The sequence below is a fragment of the Phyllostomus hastatus genome, unplaced genomic scaffold (assembly GCF_019186645.2).
Source record: "Phyllostomus hastatus isolate PE091 unplaced genomic scaffold, TTU_PhHast_1.1 phas_contig_29, whole genome shotgun sequence".
Taxonomy (NCBI): domain Eukaryota; kingdom Metazoa; phylum Chordata; class Mammalia; order Chiroptera; family Phyllostomidae; genus Phyllostomus; species Phyllostomus hastatus.
In genome coordinates this window covers 18,796,383-18,823,585 of record NW_025333835.1, presented here as the reverse complement: position 1 = coordinate 18,823,585, position 27,203 = coordinate 18,796,383, and the positions used below count along the sequence as shown (strand labels likewise).

The 27,203-nt window shown below is 37.8% G+C and overlaps 1 protein-coding gene and 1 long non-coding RNA gene across 6 annotated transcripts in view; one reads left to right on the top strand and one right to left on the bottom strand.

Annotated features, from left to right (window-relative positions):
- LOC123818770 overlaps nucleotides 1-26,499 on the bottom strand; it is a 40,050-nt gene extending 13,551 nt beyond the window's left edge. The window contains exon 1 of the long non-coding RNA XR_006785697.1: nucleotides 26,413-26,499. This is a non-coding gene — a long non-coding RNA (uncharacterized LOC123818770). The remainder of the gene's footprint in view (nucleotides 1-26,412) is intronic.
- PCDH9 (protocadherin 9) overlaps nucleotides 1-27,203 on the top strand; it is an 875,477-nt gene that overhangs the window by 830,235 nt on the left and 18,039 nt on the right. The gene's annotated exons all lie outside the window — the stretch shown is intronic.

Sequence of the window (27,203 nt, the reverse complement as noted above, 5' to 3'; positions counted from 1 at the left end):
GTGTATTGTTGCTGAATTTCGTTTCTTGGTTTTTGACAGGGGGATAGTTACTGCACACTTCTATGGTGGAAGGAGGCCACAGGTGGGGAAAATGAACGGAATTACATCTGCCTGGTCCGGGAGTGGGTAGTGATGATTTATGATCAAGATCCAGTGGTGTGCTGGTAAGCCGGCCAGATCCCAGGGATGTAACAGGGAAAGAGGTAGAAGAAAGCAGGCAAAGACTAGGGACAAGGCAGGAGATAGATTCTGTCTCTGAGAGACAAGGGAAGAAACAAAATAAAGGTAAATGAGAAGGGATGAAAACTAGCTCTTTAAATAATGTAAATATTCTATTAAAAGGCAGATGGTGTCATTTGCCAAGAATGAGATGCTTAAGCCTGAACTGAGGCCTTAGGAAAACCTGCCATGTTGAATTCTCCTGCAAGTCAATGAGTGATGATTAAAGGAATTGTTGAACACCAGTGAGGGTCAAGTTGAGGTTGAACAGCACAGATTTGTAGAAAAGCCTGTCAACACTAGTTCTGGAGTTACTTCAGTAGTAGCTGGCAGCTTGGGGAGAAGCAAAGGAAACAGACAGGTGACGCTTGTGCAGGGCAAAGAATTAGCAACATGGGCACAGCTGAAGGTTAGCAGGGCTAGGCTTTATAAGGTCCTGGCAGGAGCATCTGAAATGGCTGACTGAGGACTAAGGGCTGGGCAGGAGGGCAGTTGGGGCCAGAGAGGAGTTAATAAACCAGGGAGTAGGAGGTGCCTAAGGTACTGCAGGACTCAGTTAGGGTAACGAATACATTTAGTAAGCCTAGGAAAGAAGACAAAGTAAATTTTGTTTGTAAATAATTTCAGAAGTCAAGTGTTTTGGGAGTGGCACAATTGTTTTGCTTGTTTTGACATTTGTTTTGGTTTCTAATTTGCAGTCTCAACGATAGCCTAAGGCCTGAAACATTTACACATTTTAAGTACACTGAATGACAAGGGAATTGTAACTGTTAAAGACATTTTTTTCCATCTAAACAGAGCAAAAAAACTATTAAAATTCAAGACATAAATGCAAAATACTATTGCATTCTATTTGTGTATTACATATGTTCAGAAACATGAATACATTAAAATGCACTTGGTATGCAATTGAACAGGAGCTTTAATATATTTTTCTTTGGAGACATTCTTAAATTTTCTGTACCAGGTACATTTTACATCCATGTATAAAATTTATATAGCGAGCTGTAACTTATAATTGTAACACATAGTACAATTTTAGTTGTAAAGATGTGTTCTTTTTGACACGAAACCCCTCAAGGTCTCAAAGAGTCAATGCAACCCCATAATCATCAATTTGGCATGATGAAATGAGTTTATTTGTGGGGATTTAGTATTTTTCTTTTCACTATTTTTGTTTGCTTTTGTTATAAACCTTTTGGACTTGTATGCATTAATTTAGAATGAATAAAAGCATGTTCTTAGGGTGTTTGCGGTTGATATATGCCCAGAGCTGGGAGGGGCCATCTGTGTTCCTTCGGGTGAATTCTTCATTTTAAGTGTGTGTAGAGCCACGTGCCAACACAGGTTACCTCACCCACAGCCAGCAAGGGGCAGAGGGCGTGGGAGCAAGGGCCCCCAGGCAGTATTTTCTGGACCGTGTAGCTCCCACTTTCTGTCTTCTTGAGAAGGGATTTTAGAAGTCACACTCCCATTCTTGTATTTCCATAAGTATCCTTCCAAAAACTCAAGCTGCTCCACCAACCCCAGGGGCCATAATGTGAGACATTGCTGTAATAGCCTCATCATGATGGATGGCTTATATAACAGGGTCAACCCCTGGTATTGATTAGAAAAGTTTCACCTCGCAAAATAAGCCTCTCCACCTTGCTTTTAAAACTGAGGGGGAAAATGCCCAATTTTACTGCAAAATGTTATTTTGACAACCACTGTTTCTAAGCTTTTGGGGCTTATACACAGTGTGCATCTAGTAGACATGCTTCTACGTGGTCCACAGTCCTTATTCAAGAGTGAATCTTCATGTGCTCATCACACAAGTAACCTAAGGTAAATGATGACACGAGGCTTGTAATTCTTGCTGATTGAGGGGTGGGAGAATAATAAAAAATGCCCGCTGTTTCGTTTTTGCTACAAGAAAAGGAAAGTACTCCATATTAATTAAATGCGTTTGGCTTGGTGGTGGAAGAGTGACAAATAGAGACGTGCCAAACTGCCTAAAAATAATTTGGGTCATCTGCAAATCGCCGCGCCTGCCAGTGTGCCGACAAGCCCTAGTCGTTGTGGTCTGTCACATTCCTTTCCCATTAGCTATTTACCATCTGACGAGGGAGAGAGTGCACTAATTTATTTCTTGAAAAAGACATTTTGTTTCATTGATGGTTTTTCCCCCTGGAAGCTTATTGTTTTGTGATGTATACTGCAGTATTTTGTAAATGCTCGCAAGGATGTTTCTCTGAAACAGGGAATATTACAGTAAAAGACAGGAAAGAAAATTAAGCCTGCCTGGTCTGCGTTACCATACGAAATGTTTTCAGATGAGCTCACACTCCGGTTATGCTTCAGGACACCTGAAGGGGGATTGATGGCGGTGGACACAGCCTGTCTCACTGCATTGGATAGCAGGCAGCTTTCTTGCTCTGTGACAGAAGTCCACATCTACTTTATACTCCTGAGTTGACAGGAAATTCAGGGTAAACATTTTATTTACAAACAGGGAATACTTGCCAAGATGGAATTAAAAAAAAAAAAAACACCTGATTAATCAGCATGCAGGCCTTCATCTTGAAGGGCCTCACTGCCTGGCCCTTTCTAACCTTCAGGAGATTGGCCTTGTGTGAGAGGGATGTAGAGTGGAAATGCCTTTGATAGCTCCGTGATTGAGTCTATCATGCTTTGGAAAGGGACAGGACTAGGTTTAAGCAACCCTGCCTGATAGAACACGGAGTTACATGGCTGGAAAAAAAATTACCTCATTACAGCTCAGTGCTGTTGCCCTTTGGAGTAAAATGAGAGAAAAGCTTGCTCTGGTACTTCTGCTGATAAAATTCGCTTTCTGGAACACAACCAAATCCCAGCATATATCATCTGAGAGAAATAAAGCAGTCAAAAAATTGTATTCCTAAATAGGCCTGGAACATCTTGGCAAGTGCTAAAGCAACACAAATAAGGAACAGTGCCCTACTAGCTCGACCCTTAAATTATGCAACTGTTCATTACCCGAATTATACATTGCAGGCTGCCCTTTGGAAGAGGCATGGAGCACAGAGCTGGAACAATTTCTGAATTAGAGCACAATGAGGAAGACCGACGAAAGTGTCACACGCATGTAGTGGAAGATAAGAAAGGCCAGCTTAAGTTCTTGGCATTTTAAAGAAGGCAGTCAAGAAAGCCTTTGAATTCCTTAGTTTTCTTTCTCAGCAGGTTATTTGCATTTGGGTGTTAGCTCAACAAGGCATCCCATTCATGTGTCAGCAGTCCGGTGCCAGTCTTCTGCTTGGGAGGCGTGCACGTGTGTTTTGGATTAAGCCCCACGGTATTTACAGATGGGACAGTTAAGAAGCGTGGATAACCACAGCAGCAGGCTGGCGCATTTAGAGAATCGTTGATGATATTTAGTATTTCAAAGAATAAAGACATCATACAAATAAAGCCATCACAGATCTTTTAAGGGCAGGACCCCAAAATTCATTTTGCCCCGTCATGAATTTTACATCGGCAAGAGTGAAACACGTCACAGTACGGAGCTTGAGACTTCAGCAGCACAGTTGGTTTATTTTGTCGTAAGAAGATACACATGCCTCTTCACTGTACTGTACTAGCAATGCATCTATTTGCAGTTGCTTGACTGTCAATAATATACAGGTACATTTTGATCCACTGTCAGTTTAAGAGTTAAAATATTTTGTCTTTTCATCCAGGTTATATATATATTTTTTTGGAAAAAAAGTTAATGAACATACTGACACTGTGTGTCATATTTTAAACTTAAATTACCTGGTAAAATGAATTTCTTAAATTTTTTCTTCCATGAATATTTGGTAAATGATTTAAAACATTCTCTTCCATAAAACAAATAAAGATTATGTGTGAGAGGTGGGCATTATATTAGACAAGATTAAGTGATTGCAAAGTGTTTTTTTGTCCCCCAGTTTGGTAGGCTGGGCCTCCTTAATGCCCTTTACTCCTTCCAAACCACATGTTGTGTAGGCAGAATGCCAACTTGTTAAATGTCCACACCAGGACCCTGGGAACCTGGGAAGGTCTTACTTCATATGACAAAGAAACCTTGCAGATGTGAATTTGACTGTGGGCCTTAAGATGTGGAAATTTTACCAGATTATGTCAGTGGGCTCAACCTAATTACAAAGCCCTTAAAAGCAGATAACTTTCTCTGGCCAGAGCCAGGAAATACTAGAGGGGAGAAGTCAGAGAAATTTAAAGTGGGAGCTTAGTTACTGTGATAAAAATTGGGGCAGTCAAGGGGCCAAGAATGCAGACAACTTCAGGATGCTGGGTGTGGCTTCCAGCTGACAGGCATCAAGAGAGCCAGGATCTCCACCAAACAATCATAAGTAACCAAAGTTGACAAAGAACTTTAATAAACTTGGAAGCTGATTTATCCCCAGAATTGCCAGAAAGGAATGCAGTGCTGCCTATACGAGGGGTGGGCCTCCAAGAAAACCGGAATTATCTTCTGGAGGGTGGTCTCTTAATAGTACAGGCTTCCCCTGCTAGGTGAGTGTCCTAGGAACCGATCTGTATCAGTGTACCAACTGGTGTTGTTGTGAGAGGCAGTGTTTGGCTTCAGTGAATTTTTTTGAAGACTCTTTCAACACATTTGCCCATTTCACGATGGGTGATTTGTGAGCTGCCCACACGTCACTGAATGCTCAGCACTTTTTGACCAAAAAACGGCAAGAGCCCTGTGCCCCAACCTCTTCCAATTTACCCAGTCTTCCCAGAGCAGTTTTTTTTGTTTGTTTGTTTCCCTGGTGAAAAGTCCTCAAAAGGAAACTTTTTGCTGATATGGAAGAGGTGAAACAAAAAACAGCAGAAGCACTAAAAAGCATCAAAATCAATGAGTTCAAAAACATTGTTGAGCCATGGGAAAAAAATAATGTCTCAATAGGTGTGTTGCATCAAATGGAGAGAGAGTACTTTGAGGGTGACTGGAGTTTAAACATATAAGAATAAATACACAATTTTGTATAAACATTTCATTTGGGGGGTCCCTCCCAACACCTCAAGTTTGGCTTCGTGAGACTGTCAGCAGAGGACCCAGTTCAGTCACTCAGTCTTTACACCCAGACTCTAGCCCTATAGAACTGTGAGATACTAAATGATTTTTAAATCTGAACATGGGGCCCTGGCTGGCGTAGCTCAGTGGATTGAGCACGGGCTGCGAACCAAAGCATCTCAGGTTCGATTCCCAGTCAGGGCACATGCCTGGGTTGCAGGCCATGGCCCCCAGCAACCACACATTGATGTTTCTCTCTCTCTCTCTCTCTCCCCCTCCCTTCCCTCTCTAAAAATAAATAAATAAAATCTTTAAAAAAATCTTAACCTGGGGTATTTTGTTATATTAGCAATATAAAATTGATGCACCTGTCCTCTCATGTTCTTTCAGAAGTGTACCCTTCTCAAGAATATTTGCACTTTAGCGATTATTTTTATATATGAAATTAAATACTTCTTCTTAGTGATAGCAAGGTCATATACCAGTGAAGTCATGGATTGTTTGTTTATTCTTTGTTTGCTTACTTTTTAGGGGAATGCTCATTAAGAATGGTTTCTGACCACCAAAAACATAACAAGTCAGAAGGTAGTAGAGTGTAATACTTGATTAAATAGACTCTGGAGATAGACTGAAAGGGTTTGAATCCTGACTCAGTCGGTTACTAGTTGTGTGGCCTCAGGCAAGTTACTTAACTTCTCTGTGCCTCGTTTTCTTTATGTCTGAATAAAGAATAGCATCAATCCTGTTACTGGGGCAAATAAGTTAATGTATGTAACATCCAGCATATAATAAGTGTTTTATAAGTATAAATTATTTTGGTGATTATTACAATTATTCATCTCTGTAATTAGAAAAAGTTCATTTAGCTATTTCAATAGGAACACTTTTGGGAATTGTCATGTTTTAATAGTTTTCTAGTTTGTTTAAAACTATAATAATAACAGTCCTTGAGTTTAAAATATTGAAACAAAATTGATATTTTTAAAAAATTGATACATATCCTCAAGTGATATTGCTTCAACCTTGATGTGAGAACTGCTCCTTAGCACGGATATTTAAATCTGTACGTTCAGATGAATTTTAATCCCAGTGAGATATGAATTAAAAGTTTTAATGAAGGTTGTTCTCTCAAAAATAATGATGCCAAGTGTCTCCCTTTGAACTTGTGTGAACATTAGGAAGAGCCTGCTGTCCCCACCCAGCCCAGAGCAGAAGTGGAAAGGATCCTCTGTTTTATTTTTTCAGTTTTGCTGATACTTTGATCAAACTAAGGCGGGCACTCTACAGCCTGTGCAGCTGCTAGCACAGCGTAAGTAAACACACACTCCCCGTGTGCATATTCCTGTCTCCTCCAGCACAGCGGGCCACAGGCTGTCCTCCTGCCTGCCTCTGCTCTGCCCTGACCATGCCCTCATTCTGGAGATTAATGACATTGCTGCACAAACGTCCTGTGCCTGTTAGTGCCAGAGTCCTCACAAACCAGCTCAGTGTTACACCTTGTACCCCAGTACACACATAGATATAAGATGTTTGTTTTCTCTTTGGGTCACTTGTGCAATCAAAAATCAACAGTCGTTAATTAGATCAGTGCTTCTCAGGCTCCAGTGTGCATAAGAATTATGGATGAGTTAGTTAAAATGCAGATTGAGAGTCAGGGGATCTGAGGTGGGGCTGAGAGTCAACGCTGCTCACAGCCTCCCTCAGTGACGCCACAGTGACAGCTCTCTGTATCGCAAAAATCAGAGCATCATTTAAGCTGTAAAGAGTTGTCTTCTTTTTAAGCAAGCCATGGCCTCCTGTGAGTGAGCAATGACGTCTTTGAATATGTACTCTAATTCTCAGTCATTTGAAAGCACTTACATTTTTTATGAGAATATAGATTTGCTCTCTCCTGTTATGTAAGGACAACTGTAATCAAGATAAATAATTTCCCTTGGATAAACGTATAAATCCCATAAGGACTTGGCATTTGGATTTTAGTATCCATGTATGCAGAAGAACTAATAATAAAATGATCTCTGGTGATTCATGTTCTGGAAAAGAATAAATGTCAGTGTTCTGATGAGCTCCTTGCAGAAAGCTGGCTCTTCACACAGGTGGTTTTGAGCAGGTCCCCCTCGCCTTACTGAGGGGTACAGTTTGTACTTGCCACTGGAGTTTGAATGTAAGAATTAAGGAATTAACTGTGTAAATGACTTAAGAACAAGCTTAAATCAATAACCATTTTCAAGAAATTTGAAAGGTATGAAATGGTAAATATTGGGCATATCTTTATTGAACAGTGTCTTCAGGAGAAAGCTGAGCTGTTACTGTGAAGTTACTGTTCTGTGAGCATAGCTAAAATGCCAAACCAACGGTTAGATTTGTCATTAAAAATAGATCTACCCTTGCCAGTGTTCCATGTCACTCAGATTTACTCTGAGCCCATTGGTTGGAGCAGGAAAAACAAACCACGTAATGAAAAGGTGTCATCATGAAGATTATTCCCCCAAGAAATAAGACAGGATCTTTTCTGTCTCTGAATTCTTATTTTCTCCTAGCTGAGATAATTTTCCAGAATCAAACTAGTTGAGAACAAAATAGAAAAGATGCTCATACTTTTAAAACCTTAAGTGATTCTTACCAAATGAACTTTGGTTTTATATATAAGAAGTTTAGTTTGATGCGTTAGAAGCAAATATGGCATCATCACAGTATTTATTTACTTGGCTGACTGGATATTTGTAATGACTCTGGAGTTTTTAGTTAAGGAGAACAATGACTATGCTTTGGTACATAAAGTTTTTAAGCCTAAGGAAGAATAGATTTTTAAGAGGTGGCGAGGACATCTGCTTTAAAGAGAATAGAAGGTGTGTGCTGAGAGAAACAAAAAATAAATTACTGATATGATGAAAGGGTTTGTGAGGACAGAAAAAGCTTTACCCTTCAAGGTTCTTTCAGTTGGTCTAATTAAATCTATATCACACAGGTTAACAAGATAATTTACCCAAATTTAATTATATGCATATATATGAGAACCCCACATACATGAGGGTAAAGACCCCTACATACATGAGAGGTTCGGGGACAGAAAGTTCCAATGGCATTCTGAGCTAAGGATGAGGTAAGGCACCTGTGGCTTCAGAGGGCTGATAGGTCATTGCTGGACTCTGAGAAGGGCAGATGTTCAGTAATTAGTAGTTTTCTCTGCCATATGGACAGGTCAAAGAGTTTTTCTCTGATAATCTCTTGTTACAGACAGGCCCCATATTTAAATTCTAAGTTGTTAAGGAGGAAGGAGAGGCAGAAGTTTCTCGAGAGCCTCCAGATTCTCAGTTGTCTTTAGCTCTATCTAATTAATGTGCACACCAAGAACACGTCTTGGGGTGACTTGTTCTGAACTCCTACAGGTGGATGTGAACTAGAAAGCCACAAGTTCTTTTTTTAAAAGTGCCTTCAAAATAAAGACAAGACTTTCTTTCCTATTCGTTATGTGAGTCAACCACAATTACATATTCAAAAAGATTAAAATTAGAGAAAAAATGAATTTTCTTTGCTCCTAAATGATTGAAAATATAGCAGTGCATAAAGTTAACAGCAAAAAATATAGTGATAATATCACATTTGCTTCGGATCTTTAGTCTGGATATCTCATTGTACTGTAGATATATCAATAATTTCAATAAAATATCTGTAATGTGAAGAGACAAGTAAAATATCTCTTTTATTAAAAAAGTAGCTGTGGCTGGTGTAGCTCAGCAGGTTGAATGTAGGCTGTGAACCAAAAGGTTGTTGGTTTGAGTCTCAGCCAGAGCACATGCCTGGGTTGCAAGCCAGGTCCCCAATGGGAGCCATGTGAGAGGCAATCACACCTTGTTGTTTCCCTCTCTCTCTTACTCCCCCCCTTCCCTAATATCTAAACATAAATAAATAAAATATTTTTAAAAATTAATAAATAAAAGAAACTAATTACTAATGCAGCTGGAAAGCGAGAGGACTGTGGTCATTCTAACACTTAGGATAAGCAAGGACATGTAGAAAATTTCTCTTAGGTTCATCCTTGTGCTTCTTTTGGTTGTCATTACTATATATTTTAGAAATTTGAAGTGAATTCTGAATCTGTTTCAGCTCCCCTGTGATCATGAAGGCTGTACCTGTAGGCACGCCAAGAGGGTGATAATACGTTTCCTCTCTTCTGTTTTAATACACTTTTGGACTATTGCCTATGTGAAAAGCTCAAGTCTTGAAACGGAAAGATATGCATGTTTGTGGTGAAAGTTTTCATTAATATTTTCAAATCATGGGCTGCCAAAGATCTGCCACTGTTTCAAGTTATGGCTATTTGGAGTTCTCATGTTTTTCTGCCAATGTGAAAATTGGTTTTGCGGGATTGTTTATTGCTGCTTCTTTGCTGCCTTTTCCCCCTCCACCAAGATAATATTTCTGTTCTGAAGAAACAATGGAAGCCTAAAAAGATAGAATGTTTTCATGTCAGAAAAATTAAAGTTATAAAGGAGATAGATTCCCAGAATTAAATTAGGATTGAACAAGTCCGTTATGTGTGCATCCATCAGCCCAGTGGTCAGGATCTCATTTCCACGGAAGCAAGTGTAGCTGCAGGGCAGGGAGAATTTCTACACAGAGAGCCCCTCTGCCACATCTCTCACCGAGGATTGTGCCGAGAAGAGAAAGCACTCACCTGCCAGCAAGTGGAATAAGACTTAAAGAATGGGTATTTTTCTATTTTAAAATAGCATTAATTACACTTACAAAATATTCTAAGTACGTGTGAAACCAAATATTAAAAAGTTTCAGGATGGATTGACTCTCTCATACTCAGAATATAATGTTGATGCTTATGTATCTATTTCTCTGACATATTAAAGTTAATAAAACACCTGAGCTGATTATTAGTTATTGGTAACGTTAAACTAATACTCACCGGTGGTACTCGATATTCTTTATGGTAAATAATGTTTTTAATATGTCAAGTATACATTCACATGTATTTGATTCAGTAAGGACAGTTATTTTGTCCTTCAACCTTATGACGGAGGAAGACAGATGTCATGGAGGCAGGAAGGGAAGTAGAAAGAGTAGAAGCAATCATTGGGTACCTGCTGTGTTCTGTGTACTCTTCTACATGATTTTATTTATATGTTTTAATAATCTTCACAGTAATTTTCAAAGGCAAGTGTTAGCATCCCAAATAACACAGAACTGAAAACAGTCTGGCTGCCTAATTAATTTGCCGAAAGTCACAAGACTTATAGGTAAAACGAAGCGTGTCTGAAGCCAGGTCCATCTGAATCCAATGCAGAAGAGAACATTGTTCATCAGTTGTGGGTGTTCCCTTTATCTACCCTCATTATGTATGTTATCAACTCTTTTGCCATGTTCTTAATTGTATATTGATTTTCTAAAATCAGGAGCATAGATTTCCCTCCCAAGGTCATTCTACAGATTTATTGACTAAATTCCTTTCTATTAAATAAATGTTTCTCAAATAAATTGGAAATCCACTGCCCTTTTGTTTACTTTGGGCAATTACATATAATGTAATCCCTACTATTATATTCTGTTATTTTACCTACAATGTATTGGCCTATAGGGGAGGGTTTTCTTTAACTTAATGAAGGTTAAGAAAGATTTTGAGGTTGACAACAATATCAAAAACACCTTGTAAAAATTTAGAATGTTCTTAACTGAGCTGAGCAGTCCTTGACTTAGAATCAGAAATTCAAGTCATTAGCAGACATTAATGGCCAATTATTTGTATTTTTGTTGGCTTGCTTTTTCATGAGTACCCCCTGGTGAGGTCATGTTCAATGAGGATAGTTAGACATACTGGATTGCAGGGCAATACAATAGCATAGGTCTTTGGATGAACCAAAGTTCTAAGAGGGATGTGAGCATTCTGAAAGCCAGATAGGCAGGCTTCATACCTCCCTCACCGAGGGCCTTCCAAGATGCAAAACCCTTTACCATGGACCAATCAAACCTCAGCTCTGTAGTGAAATTCCTAGTTTTTCCAAGTATAGTTACATCTTTGTGGGTATGCATTTCTCTCCACAGACCAAATCACATATCAGAAAATAATTTTCAAAGCAATCTTAAGTTTTTAAATTCATATAAATGGAATGAAAAGTCATAATTATTACTAAGCCTAATTTTTACCTCATGTCATTTTTGTATTTTTTATAAATAACTTTTATGTCTGACCTTGGAAAGGAACCAAATATTACTTTATTGTTTTGCATTCTTATGATGATTTTTATATATAGTGATTAAGGCTTCTATGTAGTGTTTAATGTTGATTTATATACTCAAATAATCTTCAAGCTTTATTTTAGGGAAAAGAATATTCCCTAAGTGGGGGGGACCTTATGAGAAGAAAATTATCTAATTAAGCTATAGTATCATCTACAGCTATAAATGAGAATTTTATTACTTATTCTTTCTGTTCATTTTATTTTATTTTTATTTCTAATTTTTAGATAGTTTGTAATGTAACTTATGTAATCAAACTACTTATATATAGTTTCTAAGTGCTCTGGATAAATTGGAACTAGGCGGAAACTGATTCTTATGGCATACAGGAGGTGATATTCTGGGCTGAGGTCGACAAAACATCTGACAGCTAGATCAACTTACTTCATTAGGGATTTTTAAAAATGATGTCAAATTGAAAAACCACAAATTACCAATATGCATTTTAACATTTACAACTTACAAAATATATACATATTTCAATTTAACTTTAGTCTACTTGTATCCAAATAACAAAACTCATGTATCTTTCCCTTATATTAAACTACAAAAACATTAAATCATTTTTTTTCTCTATTCAACACACATCAACCATTATTGGGCATTTTACAAAGTATCTATAGTATATTTTATATTCATGTATTTTTCATATTTTATTAATTTATATCAAACTACTTTATGAATGATTTCTGTTATTAAAATAACTGATAGCTTTGCTTTTTCCAGCTCTGAAAGTGAATAATATAGGACATATCAGGTCTCGATGGTGATTTTTGTCTATGCGCATCGAATCTTCCCACACTACTGGCAGTCGCACATATGTTCTCAGTTACTCAAGTACCATGGATTTTGTAATAAACAAACATCCTGCAACCTACAGCCTTTAGATGGTACTGAAATATCGGAGAAATTGTTTCATATCTATATTTTTCAACGGAATTTCAAATTTGATGATGTTAATAAAATCTCAAGTAGTACTCAATCCTGTGAGCAAAGTAGATTCTTACAGACCTCTCAGCTGGGCCTTTCATATTGGTGTGTGTTTGGGAAGGGTTCCCTTTCTATCACATGGCCATTATTACTACACATGCTCTCTTGTCTTTAGAAGGAGGGTCCACAGTCCCAGAGGATGCTGGAGGATATAGTTGGATGATCTATTCTTATAGGATTTCTCCGTGCAAGCTCTGTCAAACCCAGGTCATCTGTATATTGCTCTCACACAGGGCTTCTTGCTTGACTTCGACAGTATAGGCATCCAGAAGCCATGCTTTCAAATTAGGCAGAGACCTTTGTAAATTTTACTAACATTTCACTGGCTTAGAAAGAAAAGAGTCAATTTCCTCTTGTTTATTGCTCAAGATCATTAAAAACTGCCAAGAAAAAAGGCTGTAGGGTCAAACCACATTTCACAGCTAGGGAATATTTCTTGCTGCCTACCACTGTGGCCAAAACAATGTTTTTTAATCAGACAACACTGGCTTTAAATTCTGGTTTGGCCACTTAGTAGCTCAGCTATTTTGTGCCAATTAACATCTTTGACTTTTTATTTCTTATTTGCTAAAATAAGAGTTAAAAGTTTATTAAAAATTTAAAAAGATAATGCATGTCAGATACTTGGCATGGTGCCTGGTATATAAGTACATACTCAAAATATGTTAATGTTTTTGTTTTTTATTTAATTTATGTTGATGTTGATTATTACTGTTGTCAATGCTATTATCTAGCAAGCTAGGAAATGCAGAAATATTAAGTGGATGGAGAACATACAGAGAGTTCAAACAGTATTAAGAGATAAAAGATAATGAAGAGGAAGAATTAAGATCCAGAATTTAGTAGTGTGAAATAAGCAGAAGTGAAATGTCCACCTAATTCCTTCCTTTTATATTTCCTAATGGGCTCACTGGTAACCCAGGCACAAGTTTTATGTTCTGAGATAAATTTGGACACCTAGATATACTGCCTGGGTTTGAATCCCAGCTCCAGCTCTTAGGTGTGGTCCAGGACACATTCTCAGCAAATATTTTTCCCTCTCCCCGTTCTTCACTTACATTGTAAAGATTTGGGCAAGACCCTTCTGCTCATTAATCATTTATCAGGTATAAAAATACCTGCATGTCATGAATGTGTGTGTGTGTGTGTGTGTGTGTGAGAGAGAGAGAGAGAGAGAAACTCAATGTAATAAATCAGTAAATGCAAATGTACTTTATAGCATTAAACTGTTATGTGGGGGGTTTCTGGGATTACATGCACATCCTTGGACTTTCTATACACAGGTTAAATTATAAAAGCTCATGCTAGTATCTGTTCTTTATGAAATATAAATCAAAAGAGAATGTTTTGTTGTAAGAGTGGGAGCCTGTGCCCTGGCCCCAATCCTTCCACCAAGTGAATATCAAAAGGAAGACTTGAAGGAGAACCAGTAGTATAGCATAATCCGACAAAGAACCTCCTCATTTTTGTTTTTACTTTTTAATAAAGTAGGCTTACTTACTGTGAGGATTTGTATTAGTCATTGTTGTCCACAGAAACATTAATGGAACAATAGTAGGCAGGTAAATGGATAGAGAGATCAAAAGGGAGATAAACCTATTTAAAGGGGTTAGCTCACGAGATTTTGCGGGCTGGTGAGTCCAAACCCGGGAGCAGGGTAGGATGGTGGGCCGGAAATACCCGGGTAAGGGGCGGGGCTGCAGTTTGGAGGCAGAATCCCTTCTTCCTGGTGGGAATTCTGTCTGTTTGGTCTTAAGGCCTTTAATTGGTGGTATGAAGCCCACTCACATCATGGTGATAATCTTCTTTACTAGAAGTTAATTGTTAATCTACCTTTAAAATGTTTTCATATTGACATGTAGACTGGTGCTTGTCCAAAAATATGGGTACGTTGACCTAACCAAACTAACACATAAAACCCTCCATCTCAGGGTTGTGCCCGTTGTTTTTCAGAATTGAACTTAAATCATTTAGTTGACTAATCATTCTATTACTAATAAATACTCCAAGCTCCAGAGGCAAACATACAACAAAATTACCCTTCAAAAATGTATATTTCTGAAAAAAATACCTTTTACTTAAGTTTTCTCTTCCCATTTTAAAACATGCAATTTTTATAACAACAACAAAAGAAACAAAATCAGAAATAAAGATCTTTGTTCTTAGGTCATTCCACTTTAAAACTCCCTTCCAAAGTAATTTTTCTGGTTCACAGAAGCATCTGGCCCTCAGAGACCTCACTGTTTACTTCAAGACAGAGGAGAAAGAGCTCTGGAAGCGGACAAGCTGCTGGCGCTGTTTTGTGAAGAGTGTGGCCCCCCTGCCAGCCTGGCCTTCATGGGGGGCACCTACTCCATCATTTTTAACTCAGTGCTATATTGGCGTACAAAGGGTTTTGCAGATTTCTGATGTCTCCTGCGGTTAATGTCTGGGTCGAAGTTAAAAATAAAACCTTTATCTTATCCTTTGACAAATATTCTGAGACTATTACGCTGTGTTGCTTCCTAAACCACTAAACACACCATAAGCTTATTTCTCTTACCTAAGATAATTGTTCCTGGGTCTTTTTTTTTAGTTTACCCTGTGTTTGGTGTTTCAAGTGGAAACATGTGCCAGTGAGAAGTTTTCCTTGTAATAGGACACCCATACATTTTCAATTCTGTCATAATTAAGCATCTATGGGTTTGTAAATGCCACCTTTAGGTTAGCTATAAACCAAGCATCTGTCAGAATCAACGTAAGAGGACAAGTAATGCCACAGGTGCTAGGACAGTAGAATTCGAATTGCACTGAAATGAGCTTGTCGTCTCAATGAGCATTGGTAAACATCACCCCGTTTAGTTCTATAAAAGAGCAGACTTAATAAGCACACACATTTTTACAGATAGTTTTACATATGTACATATACATATATATGTGTATATAGACATGTAAACCTCTCTTTAGAGTTGTCCTAAAAATGTGTGATTGTCCAATGCATGCTGTTCTTCTCTGACTTATCTTCCCCAAAATGCATTTCCTGTGGAACTAATCCCAGGAGCCACCTCTACCAGGAAGCTCTGCCTGACCCCTCCTGCCCTGAGAGGCCAGACCTCAGTGCCTTTGTGGCATGCAGGTATATTTCTGCCATAGCATTTGCCTCCTTATGTATTGACTTATATGCTTTACCTACCAAACTGTGAGACACTTGAAGGCCTTTGTTTCCCTAGCACCCAGATCTGGGGCCTGCACAGTCAGTATTTATTGAGTGAATGAATTAACATAGAGCAATACATCAATAAACACCTGGTGAATTTTATTGATTCAAGAATTATGGCAGAACTCTGTAGATCGTGTTACTAAAAGGGCTTGGCAACATTCTCCCTTGACAAAGCAGAGAGTTGCTTAAGGTCTCTTTCTAACGTGGTGCACTCGGCCTTTCACGCATCTTCTTTCTTTTTGTTTCTGGTCCCCCTCCTCCACCTCTCCTTAATGGACACAGTAGTATCACTTCATAGTGGAGAATTACTTAGCACTCTTGAATGTCTCAGCAATTTGGAAGGCACTATTCTGCTTGGTGAGCCAAGGAAGCACAGAGAGCTCTGTGAATCCTCTTCTTAGTGGGATCAGCAAAGCACCCCTCTCTTTGCTTTTTAGAAAACACGTGCTGGCAACTTTGATTCTCTATCATTGCCTCTCACCGCATGCTCTCACTTTGCTTTGTAGCATTTATCAACATCTGTAATTATTTTAAGTGTTTGGTTATTTTGCTGCAGTGCCAAAGAGGTAATGCAGAATCCTCCCTTCTGCACCTCCTCTCCATTTTCATGAAAGCATTCTAAAGCCTACCCCCCAAAAATAAAACATAGAAATTACACAACAACATGGTTTCTCAGGTGAAGTCCCTTAGCTTACTTGCCAAACACCTTGCTGCTCCTAAGATCTCGTATAGAGGAAGTCGTGCTTATTTGCATATGTATTGCCATTAATCTACAGTCCACGTGGGGGCATCTAGCTCCTCCTGTTCCTCTGTGTGGTCCCGTACTTAGCAGAGTGTCTGAAAAAACTAAGGAATCACTAAAGGTTTGCTGAAAAGCAAAGTTCCAGCCAAATCATTTGGCTTGTGGTCACCAGTTAAATAAGGTTCTAGTCATAAAATATGTTATACTACTTTATGCACTTTTAAAATTTATCTTATCAAATCTTCAGAGAATTTTGGATCACTTACATGATTCTGCATTAGTGCACATGGAATGTCTAATGACCAAATCCAGCAAATGTTCAACGGAGTACAGATTTGTTGAGACCCTCCATTTTTCCTCTGGCACTCACATAGTGTGGGGCCAGAGAGCTTCCACAATGGTATTTCAATATGTGTTGGCTGAACTTCATCCTTGTTGTGTGTGGATTTGCCAAGGCTGGACTTTTCCCAGTGGCTGTCAGATGTGACTCTACTTGAACCTGTAAGGACTCCCAAGTCATCTGGAAATCCTGATGGCCCTGTTTTCCCTCTATTTTGCATGCACTACAAAGACTTGTCTTAAATAACTGAAAAAAAAATCCAGCAAACACAAACACATAGGCACATAAATACACACATGAACTCTCTACTGAGCAGAGTTCAAAGTTCGTGCCAAAGCTTCCAGGGACTGATTCAAAAATTACTCACCAAGATCCTCCAACTATACGTTCATCTCAAAATGGAGAAGCCCTTGCCCTGACTGAATGACTCAGCTGGGGCATTGTCCCATACGCCAAAAGACTCTGGGTTCATTTCCCTGTCAGGGTACATATTGAGGGTGCAGGTTGGATACCCGGTCAGGGTACATGCGGGAGGTGGCCGATTGATTTCTCTCTCTTTCTCTCTCCATCTCAAATCAATAAACATGTTAAAAAATAAAAACAACTAAAAATGGAGAAGTGTCTTTTGGGACATTATCTCAGACATAAGTAATACACCCCACAACACACTTATATTCACAACAAAATATCTGACCTTTAGATGTGAGCCTGATTTTTTCCAGAAGTACCCACTTTGCTTAAAGTGTGGTAGTCAGTTCAGGAACTACCTTATGCCAAGGTTGGATGTGATGAGTATAGGCCACTTGTCCTTGAACATATAACATACAGCAGCCATTTGTTTTTTGGAGAATTATATAAATTTGTGCATTTTTTCCGTCTAATGAGAAATAAAACTTGAAAGCCTTTGAGATTTATACTCTAACTTTCCTATACCAGAAGTGTCCTAGAGAACTTTTTCTGGAAGTTACTTTGTCTTTGATCTTTTCTTTCAAAGGACAGTTTTGTTTATCACATTTCCCTTCCTTTTCTTTAGCATGGAATTGGGTAGAAAAACAACCAGAGCACTGGCGACAAATCTATCCAGTGGGCCGCGGTTGAATCACAGTAGGTGTTGGCAGAAAGGATGAGTGTCTGAAATGTGGTAAATATGCAACTTGGGCAAGTGCTCCTGGTGCTGAATTTTGCCTCAGGACATGCTGAGGTAGACACTTGTATAGACAACTGCTTCTAAATATGTCACTGTATCAGCAGGAAACAGAAGATCTCCCCACTTCTATTTCTCAATTCTGAAAACGGGTCCTATGTGCAATTACGTGGTGAATTAGCAAGCATCCTGAATAAGCAGCCAGCACCAAGCAATTGGACAAGAGTTTTAAAGAGCAAAGAAAAGCAGGACAAAAGTATCGAAATAAGCACTGAGCAGACTGCGCTATGATCCATGCCCTGTGCCAGTGGCATGCAGGGGAAGAAGTGACGGAGTGTAATGTTTCTCAGGCAGTCCTGTGATCGATCACTTGCAGCATCTTTAATCCTCTAATTGGGTTATATTTATTTAATTAGCACTGAAAGGATGAGAGTTTAACTGTTTAATAAAACGTTTATATTCAGACAGCTACCAGAGGTTTTTCACTGTAGTGGTGAAGTCTTTACATTTTTTTCTTCTAAAAATCCAGTACTTTCATATAATAATAAATACCTGGTTTGCTTCAGTAGATGATGGCTGAGCTCAGAAGACCATATTTATGGTTTGGGCTCTATCTGTTTTGAAAGGCTTGTTTTTAGACTTTCCATTTGACCTCCCTTCTACCTCCCTGTATGACTCATGTTCACACATCCTCTATAATATGCATGTACATACACAGACACACACTAGTCTATTAAGAGCTAAGCAACAGCAAGGCTTCCTTTGTTTGGCAAGGGTTAAAAAGGGATCCCTGAGTGTTTTATTAAAAGCTCATTCCATGTGTCAGCCCCAGGCAAAGACGTCAGAGAGCACCATGAATCATGGTGTCCTTCGTCAGCAGGAGACAATCTCCTTAGCGCGCTACACTCTCAAGGAAAAGAGAGCACAAAAAACATTGAAGGATTCCTTTGGGCAACAGTGATGAGAGATGGGAGTGAAGAGGGAAGGGGGATAATAAGTTGAAACTGTGTTCTTTAATTGAATCTGTATAGAGAAGTTCCCAGAATCAGTAGGTAACTTTTTCAAACTGTTTAATGTAGCTTTTCTATATTACAGCACAAACCAGAATAAGTGGTAAGCATTCAGAATCTACCAATCATGTAGTCAGTCATGTAGGCAACTATGGCTGTGGGCTTTGACTCAAACTTACAGGTGTAAAATTACTGAAATTACACATATTTAGTCTGTAGAAAATTTATCTTGGTGAAATGATGTATGCTTTATGATGTGATTTATTAACTATTGTCTAAGAATCTTCTTCTATTATTACTTTACACATTCCTAAGTGCCTGTAGTCAGCATAAAGAAAAATATAGAATTACCTACAAAAATGAACTATTGCTAACCATGCCTTCTTGAAAATGAGAAAAGAAACTAGTAAGAGGAGGTGTTGCTAGGAAATGACACATATGAACAATGAACAAAGCTGACAAATTAAAATATTAACTAATCTTTTAAAGCAGGGTTTAAGAATTCCCTCTTTAAGGTATGTTTCAGTTTAAAAATGAACATTCAACTTTTAGGGCCAGTCTCCAAGAAAATGTGCTTTGATATTTCTTTGAAGCTCAATTCAGTATCTTTGTCTAAGGGGGGGAAATCACATCTTGCCTGCAGAAATCATATTGAAACACTAAAGTGCTTACTGGTGCAGCTGCTGTCAGTCACACTTGTCACACTCAGTGACTGTCCTCGGTCCAGGCAAAAACCTATTCTCAGTGAACATGGATCGACTGGAAAGAATATAAACCACTCCACTGCCCTGAAGACATAGAGACGTCACCTCTCACATGGGTTATTTGAGTGCTCAGTCGGAATGGAGAGCAGCTCACGGGGGCTCTTGATGCACAGAAGTGTTGATCATAATACCACATTGTAAATTTTCTGAATTCTGTATGAAAATAAAGTAATTGAAAGTGATACACTAATAGTTTGCCTTAACTATTACCTCATTTACTATAAGTGACAATATCTTGGTTCTCAGGCACTTCTTTCATAATTTTTGCTCTGATGCTGTTAAAGTGCTCATAAGTTGAAATGGCATGAACCCACTGAGTCATGAAGAGACCTGATCACTGTTATTTATATCTGAAAAATATCATTAGCATGGTTTCTGTAATTATACAAGCAGAGGATAAAAGTAAAATATGAGTGTAATTTGGTAAAACATTCTGTTCATTGCCTCAAAAATATTTTGGAGAGAGAAAATATTTCTGGCTTTGATGAGAGTAAATCTAAGAAGATTAAAACTGACTGATGAATTTCATGTAACAACTAATTATAAAGTATCCTACATGCATTTTTGATACCTGATGGGCTCTTTGAAGGGTCAGTGATATTTTATTAATGCTCTCAGCATTGATCTTTAATAAGTAACTAAAGGCTTATTAATTATATGTCAGATGTTGCCAAATCAGTTCCAACTATTGTGAAAAAATACAAATAGTCTTAGAGAGATTTAAGAGACAAGCAGGAATAAATAAAATTAAGTTCCTTTCAGGATTCATATTTGAGGAATTCAGTATAAGAATTTGGGTATATTAGTTATATAGCTTTCATTTTATTTCCATAGTGATTTTTGCACACTTGTTACCTGATACACTTGTCCAGTCGATTATGACCATCACAATAATCTCACAATGAATCAGGTTTTATAGTGCGTCATTGTAGAGATCCATGTAGGTACAGAGAAATTGGATAAGGCCCCAGATGCCCTCTCTCCGTGATGACATAGGTATTTAAACCTTGGTGCTCAGAAGTGAGTCTAGAACTCTTTTGCCCACATGACCCTGCCTCCTATAAGAATATGTTTTGCATATTTACATAGTTCATTTTTCATTACTCCGGGGTTGATAGATCTAAAAGAGCGACTAACGTGGTACATTTAGGAAAAAAGACAAGCCTTGTGAATGACATATTTCAGGACAAAATAATCCAAAATAATATTTTTTAAAAAATCCTCACCCAAGGATATGCTTTTTATTGATAGAGAGGAAGCGAGCGAGAGAGAGACATAGATGTGACAGAGAAGCATTGATCAATTGCTTCCTGTTTGTACCCCGACTGGTGATTGAACTTGAAACCTTGGTATGTGCCATGACTGGGAAAGAAACTACAACCTTTTGGTGCATGGCATAACACTCCAACCATCTGAGCTACTCAGCCAGGGCAATATCTTTTATTTTTTTAAATTCCATATCACATGGTCTTATATTCTCTTACTGATAGACGCAAGCTCCCCCAAACCAAAGTACAAGCATATTCAAACAAACAAACAAACAAACAAACAAACAGTAGTCTGTTACTCTTCTCTCCACCAGACATAATATAAGATGTGGTGGCTTTCTCATAGAGGACAAGGTATTTAGGTTAGACAAAACACCAAAGGCACCGCTGATATCAGAACTCATACTGGTCTGGTTATGGGGTTGTGTTGAAGGTATTTCCTTAGCATCCAAAGCAAACAACACACATTCCATTCTTAGATTTGTGACTTGGTATGACTATTTCAGAGTTTGGTAAATTGCTTCTTAAGGCTATTTCTAAGGCTTTGTATATACAAGAGTGTCTTAATTATTTAAAAAAAGTAATTATATCATGAAAGATGATTTTGACTTCTTCAGTGAGACAAAGTAAAAGAGTCTTCACAGAGACAGGAAGCTCATTACAGGGTGCTGAATTTGTCCGGGTGAGAAATGGCAGGTTTTCAAATAAGGCAGTGTGCGAAGGTTGGATGGACAAGAGGAAACATTTGTTTTATAATTTTTATACCTTATTTTAAGTTAAATTCAAGATGTTTATTTTTATTTACAATGTTTAAAAATCAAATAAAATTTACTTGTTATTAATCTTACCCACATAAATCTAATGATCATCAATGAAAAGTGTATTATGCATCTGTGGAACTGCCCTGATATCAATGGTGTTTATAAGAGAATGTAAATGACATGGCTGTTAGCCATAAAGACTTTATAATTGAGAAACATGAAAGACAAGAGAATACACAGCAAACAGAACACCCATGGGGTTACATACCTGTAAGAGGGAAAGGACTGATAATTATATGTTTAAGTTTTATCCATCCATGCCTTGGTTTAAACCAAATGAAGATGTAATCAAGGTAATACAGGAGGAATATAATTTTCTTGTCATGGTATTTAGAGCCGACTAGCTAAACATGTGAGAAGCAAGGGCTGATAAAAACAAGGCTATTAGAGTGTTCTGAATGTGAATCATAAGAAAATGGACAGAGCTTTGATAAAGTAATGAGAGGGATAATGTACCTGAGACATATTACAAGGAAAAAATAAGCCACAGTTTCTGTCAGATTTCTGAAAAAGAGGTAGGAATGATCTGCCAATTGTGTTTCATTACGGCCCTAATGAACCACTGATTTGAAACTTTTTCATTCCAATTCAGTCCAACTCCATGAACACAAGATCACAGTTAATCTAATTCTCTGAACTCCTTTTTTTTTGCTATCTTTCCAAAACACTCCTATTCATCAATAGCAACCTAAAGCTTTATCTTTAACAATTGTGAGTGAAATGAGTGCCCTCCTATTAATGTATTCTTGGATTGCTTACATGTAACAGCAAGAGTAACCATAAAGAAAACACATACAGTGTGAAAACACAGGATCATCATGATCATTCTTCAGTATCATTTTTCTTAGTAAATTCTGAAATAAGAAAAAAGATATCCTTGTATTATTCTGAATACTGGCTTTTTCAGTAAAGGAAAATCAGAAATTTAACCTTGTCAATGCTTATTGTGGAATAAATTCATATAATTTAACTCAATTCAAATGTTAAGTCTGTCCTTAAAATGTTTTGGCTTTTGGAAACGTCTCCCCCTTATATCATTGGCTGAAAGCAACTCATCACAAATTGTGAGACATCATAAATACATATACAACTTAACACATGAAAGAGGGAAGAAATCTGTCAGAAACCTGAGATCAGGGTTTATCCTTTGAGTCTCTATGTACTAGCTTTCTGAATGATTGTCCCTTAGCAAAGACCACAAAATCCAAACCCTGAATAGGAAGGCAAACGTGAATTCTGTGTCAGAACTAAACAGCACTAGGGAACACTTTAAAAATATACACATGAAGTTCTCACTACAGAGACCCTCCCTGGTTTTTGGTTCAGAATTTGACTCAGAAAAAAATCTCTAGTGTAGTAGAATTCTAGAGAAAGGTATTGTTTCTATCATATGATATTTTTAGGAGCTATACTAAGGACACAATATTTGTAACTTAGTCAAAGTTGAGATAGTGACATCTAGTTTCCCAGAATGACAGTAAGAGATAATAGAGGCATTAAGTTTGTATATCTGTTCAGATTTTCTTATTTTCAGCATGAGGAAGTTTTCCAGGTTCTAGTGACCAACCCAGAAATATTGGTGACAAGTGGAACACCGCAGTGGCAAACGTGTCACTTCCAGTCCCTTGTTGAATTCCATTCACTTAAGTGTTCTGAACAATCCAAATTCACAGACAGCAGATTTCTGTGCTTATAAAGTCACTTTGTTCTATTTGCTTAAGGAATTTAATTTTCTGTGATATTTCACCTTGTAATCAGTTTTTGTGGACCCTCCTTGTACCATTATGCTACCCTTTCAAAAGTTTTCATTCCATTGAATGTCCAGTGTCTGCCCTCTACTTTAGACTATCTGAAATGGCCCATTTAGTTTTATTTTATTCTGGTCATGCTTCCTTAAGTTGTCATTATTAATTTAAAATTAATGTCTTCTGTCAACAGCAGAGAAGCAGCAGGATGCAGCATTGTTTTTTGAGTTGGAAGCTCTGTGGTGCTCTGTGTCTATGGTCAAGTCACTTTACCTCTCTGAACCCATCGTAACTAATGAAAATGATGGCCCTGGGGGAATGCTCTCTTCTCTCTCTGACAATTCTAAAATATCTAGTTTTAATCTACAATATTCACAAACATATTTTCCATGTTGTGAAGGCAAGAACACAGCAGGAAAGTGGAGGGAGGTGGCGAGTATCAAGCCTTAGTGGTACCCTTTCAGACACCATGTTTTATGTGGTCTTTCATGGTTTGCTGTTCTATCATGTTAGTACTCTGTCCAAGTCCTCCTTTCTTCTACTTTACAATTCTTCAGGAAAAATAAAAAGAAAGCAGAGTGGAACTTAGTCTGAATTATGACCGAAAAGCAGCCACTATTTAAGAGCAAAATCCTTTCATATGTATGTATATGCAGTTCAGTGATCCAACTTTAGCTACACTTGCTGAACCAAGATAATGAAACAGAGACGAGAAAGAACCAGTTAAAACAGTGACTGCCAGGCATCCCTCCCAAGTGAACAAATGGCTGTGGGTGACAAGAGTGCCACTTCCCTCAGTTTCCTCGTGCTCCGTATAATGTGAGCAACTTGACACGCTGAGTGTGCTTCAGCGGTTGTTCTGACTCTGCCTGGATGCTGCCTGGAACATTCACTTTCTTATTATTTACTCTCATCTTATTTACTTAAGATGTTATACCACCATAGGTTTCACAAATATAAAACAAAGATAAAATAAAAATCAGTTTATCATAAAGAAAATTCTGCACTTCCCATAAAATCTATTCTCTAGAAGCAATAATCCAAGTTATAAGAATGAAGCCAAAGAAATAAAACTGTTTAATTCCTTAAAATGAAACCAAGCACCTCTTTGTTTTGTTAGTGACACAATGATTTGCATTATTATTTGTGTTGTATTATTATTATTACTACTTGTAGTCGTTTTCTTCACACACACACACACACTTGAATTGACTGTCCTCGCCTCTAAGTGACTTACTCTTCTGAAATTGTTTCTTAATAATTTAGCCAAGTGCAAGTGTATGTAACTGGTTAAAGTGCAATGACAGACTCCCTCTCAAAGAAAATGTTATAATAGTTCCTTTCTTAAAGTTGATTTTTGAGGGAAAGCCAAATGTTCTGGAAAGCTTTGGGGTGCCTGTGGAAACTCTAACACATTTAAAATGTGTGTTAGAGATCAGTTTTCTTATTCTCCTACACAAGCCAGTCATCAAACCCAGAAGACCAGAGGGCAAAAAGAGGGGTTTTAGCTGTCTTGACAATCATTCTGCATATGTCATTATTATCATCTTCACTGTGATTCTGTCAAGAAATGAAAACACTGAGTATGTTTACACTTGGAAATATAATAAAAATGTTTTCCCTCTTTATCTTACTTAATAATTTTCTAAAAACTATATTTTTACTTTTCAAAATGAAAAGTTACAATGTATCATAGTTCACAGTGGAGGAATTTTCCTGTTAAGTATTATTGAAAGAATTATGAAAGAAAAAGAGCCAGCGAGCTTCACCAAGCCATAGTTTCTAGAATCCTTTGGGACATAAAATATATAGGGCATTTTATACATCTAGTTTTGTCAGCAGAGCTTAGAATGACACCATATGTCCATATGCAAATGACACTAAAATGTTCACTAAATACTAATTATGAAATCTTTGGGCCTCCTTCAGAAAACTTCATGTCACTCCTCCCTACAGTATGAAATTTTCATTGTCCATATAGCACACACTTTCCTATCTAAAAATACAAGTTCTTGAATTAATAAGGACCATATGCATGTAGTCACCAACAAGTATGCTGTTAAGTAGACAAAGGAAATGTGGCCGGGCCTTGTCCTTTAAAGATATGAAGGAAGCAGATGACTCGACAGCCATGTCAGCACAAAGTGGTCAGTCCCACACAGGGAGAGATCACCAGCTGACCAATCCAGTTTGGCTTCCACTCTCTAAGACTAAGTGCTGCCATTGGAGTTGAACTTAACTGTGTCAGATTTTTGATTGATGGCTTTGAACACTTAGGCAGCGTCTATATGTAACACACTGAGTCGTGGCCACTTTTGCAATCACTACTAATAATCTTTGTTAAAATAATCATAGGTTAATTTATATCTGCCATTGAGATAACAAGAGACCATTTGAATGGATTAGCTTTTTTCCATCCTTTTGTATATTTTGTTTGGTATTCAAACATTATGATCCAGGCATGTATTCTCCTGGAAATAATTTTTAAAAAATCTTGCATATCCTTCAGAAAAACAACAGAAGTAATGTGATGCTAATTTAACATACATTCCAAATAACAATAATAATCACACAATCAGTGTTCCCCAAAATGCACTGATTGAACCTGTTAATGAAATGTGGGTTATTTTATTAATCTCACTTATGACTTGGATCTATTCATAGTTGGTGAGACAGTTATATTATAGGCCTAGAATATGCCTGATCCACTGACATTATCGGTAGGTATGAAAGGCATTGTGGTATTAAGCTAGAGTAGAAACAAAGAAAAGCTAACAAGAAAGAAAACATCTACCCCATAGTGAGCCACAGTGAAGAAACTTTAAGCAGCCTAGAAGGAGAGGACACTAAACAGCACTTTTAAATCTTGTAGGTGTTCAGAAAACACATATGGAGGTGGCTTACCTTGTCATGGAGCAATTAGAGATAATCAGTTTTTTAAAAATGAGTATTCTGTATACCTACAAACACAGCAGGTTCATCTGCAGTGACCATTTGAATTAAACAGACAAATGAAAACTGCTCTGAATTTCAGGCCCTGACCTGACCATCTCAGGAATTCAAAGTGCTCTCGGATAGGCAGCCAGCCAGACAACACCCTTTCAGACAGCACCAGCTTCCAAAATAGCAGTGCTGACCGTGAACCAAAGATATTTTACGTGACTACAAAAATACTGTGTCACGTCAGCCTTCATCTGTGCTCCCTCATCTAGACACAGTTGCATTTTCTAGTTCACTTTTTAAAATTAATTAGCATATCAACCCTTCACCTAAAAAAAAGCATATTTTAAAAAATCAGAAAATATTTTATCACAGGTAGAGAAGGAAAACCTTTATATTTCTCCTGGTTCATGATGTTGGCTTTCTTCAACTTAAAAAATTTTTTATTGTCAATCCATTGCAGTTGTCCCAGTTTTTCCCTCGTTGCCCAGCCCTGCCCCACCCCACCCCTAGCCCCGGTTTTCTTTAACTTTATACCATGGAATTTGAAGAGCAGTTTGTAATCACTAGTATGTGTTGATATTTAGAGTCCATTTCAGGAGCCAAATCAGACATGGCCACGTAGCGACCCCAGGTATGTGTCTTCTTCATCAGGTGGTTGTAGCAATTCAGGTAGATAGAAAATACATTTTAGTGTTTCTAATAGTAATTACCAGAAAGCAATGCTTTTGACTTAATGAAAAACACTCTGAAGG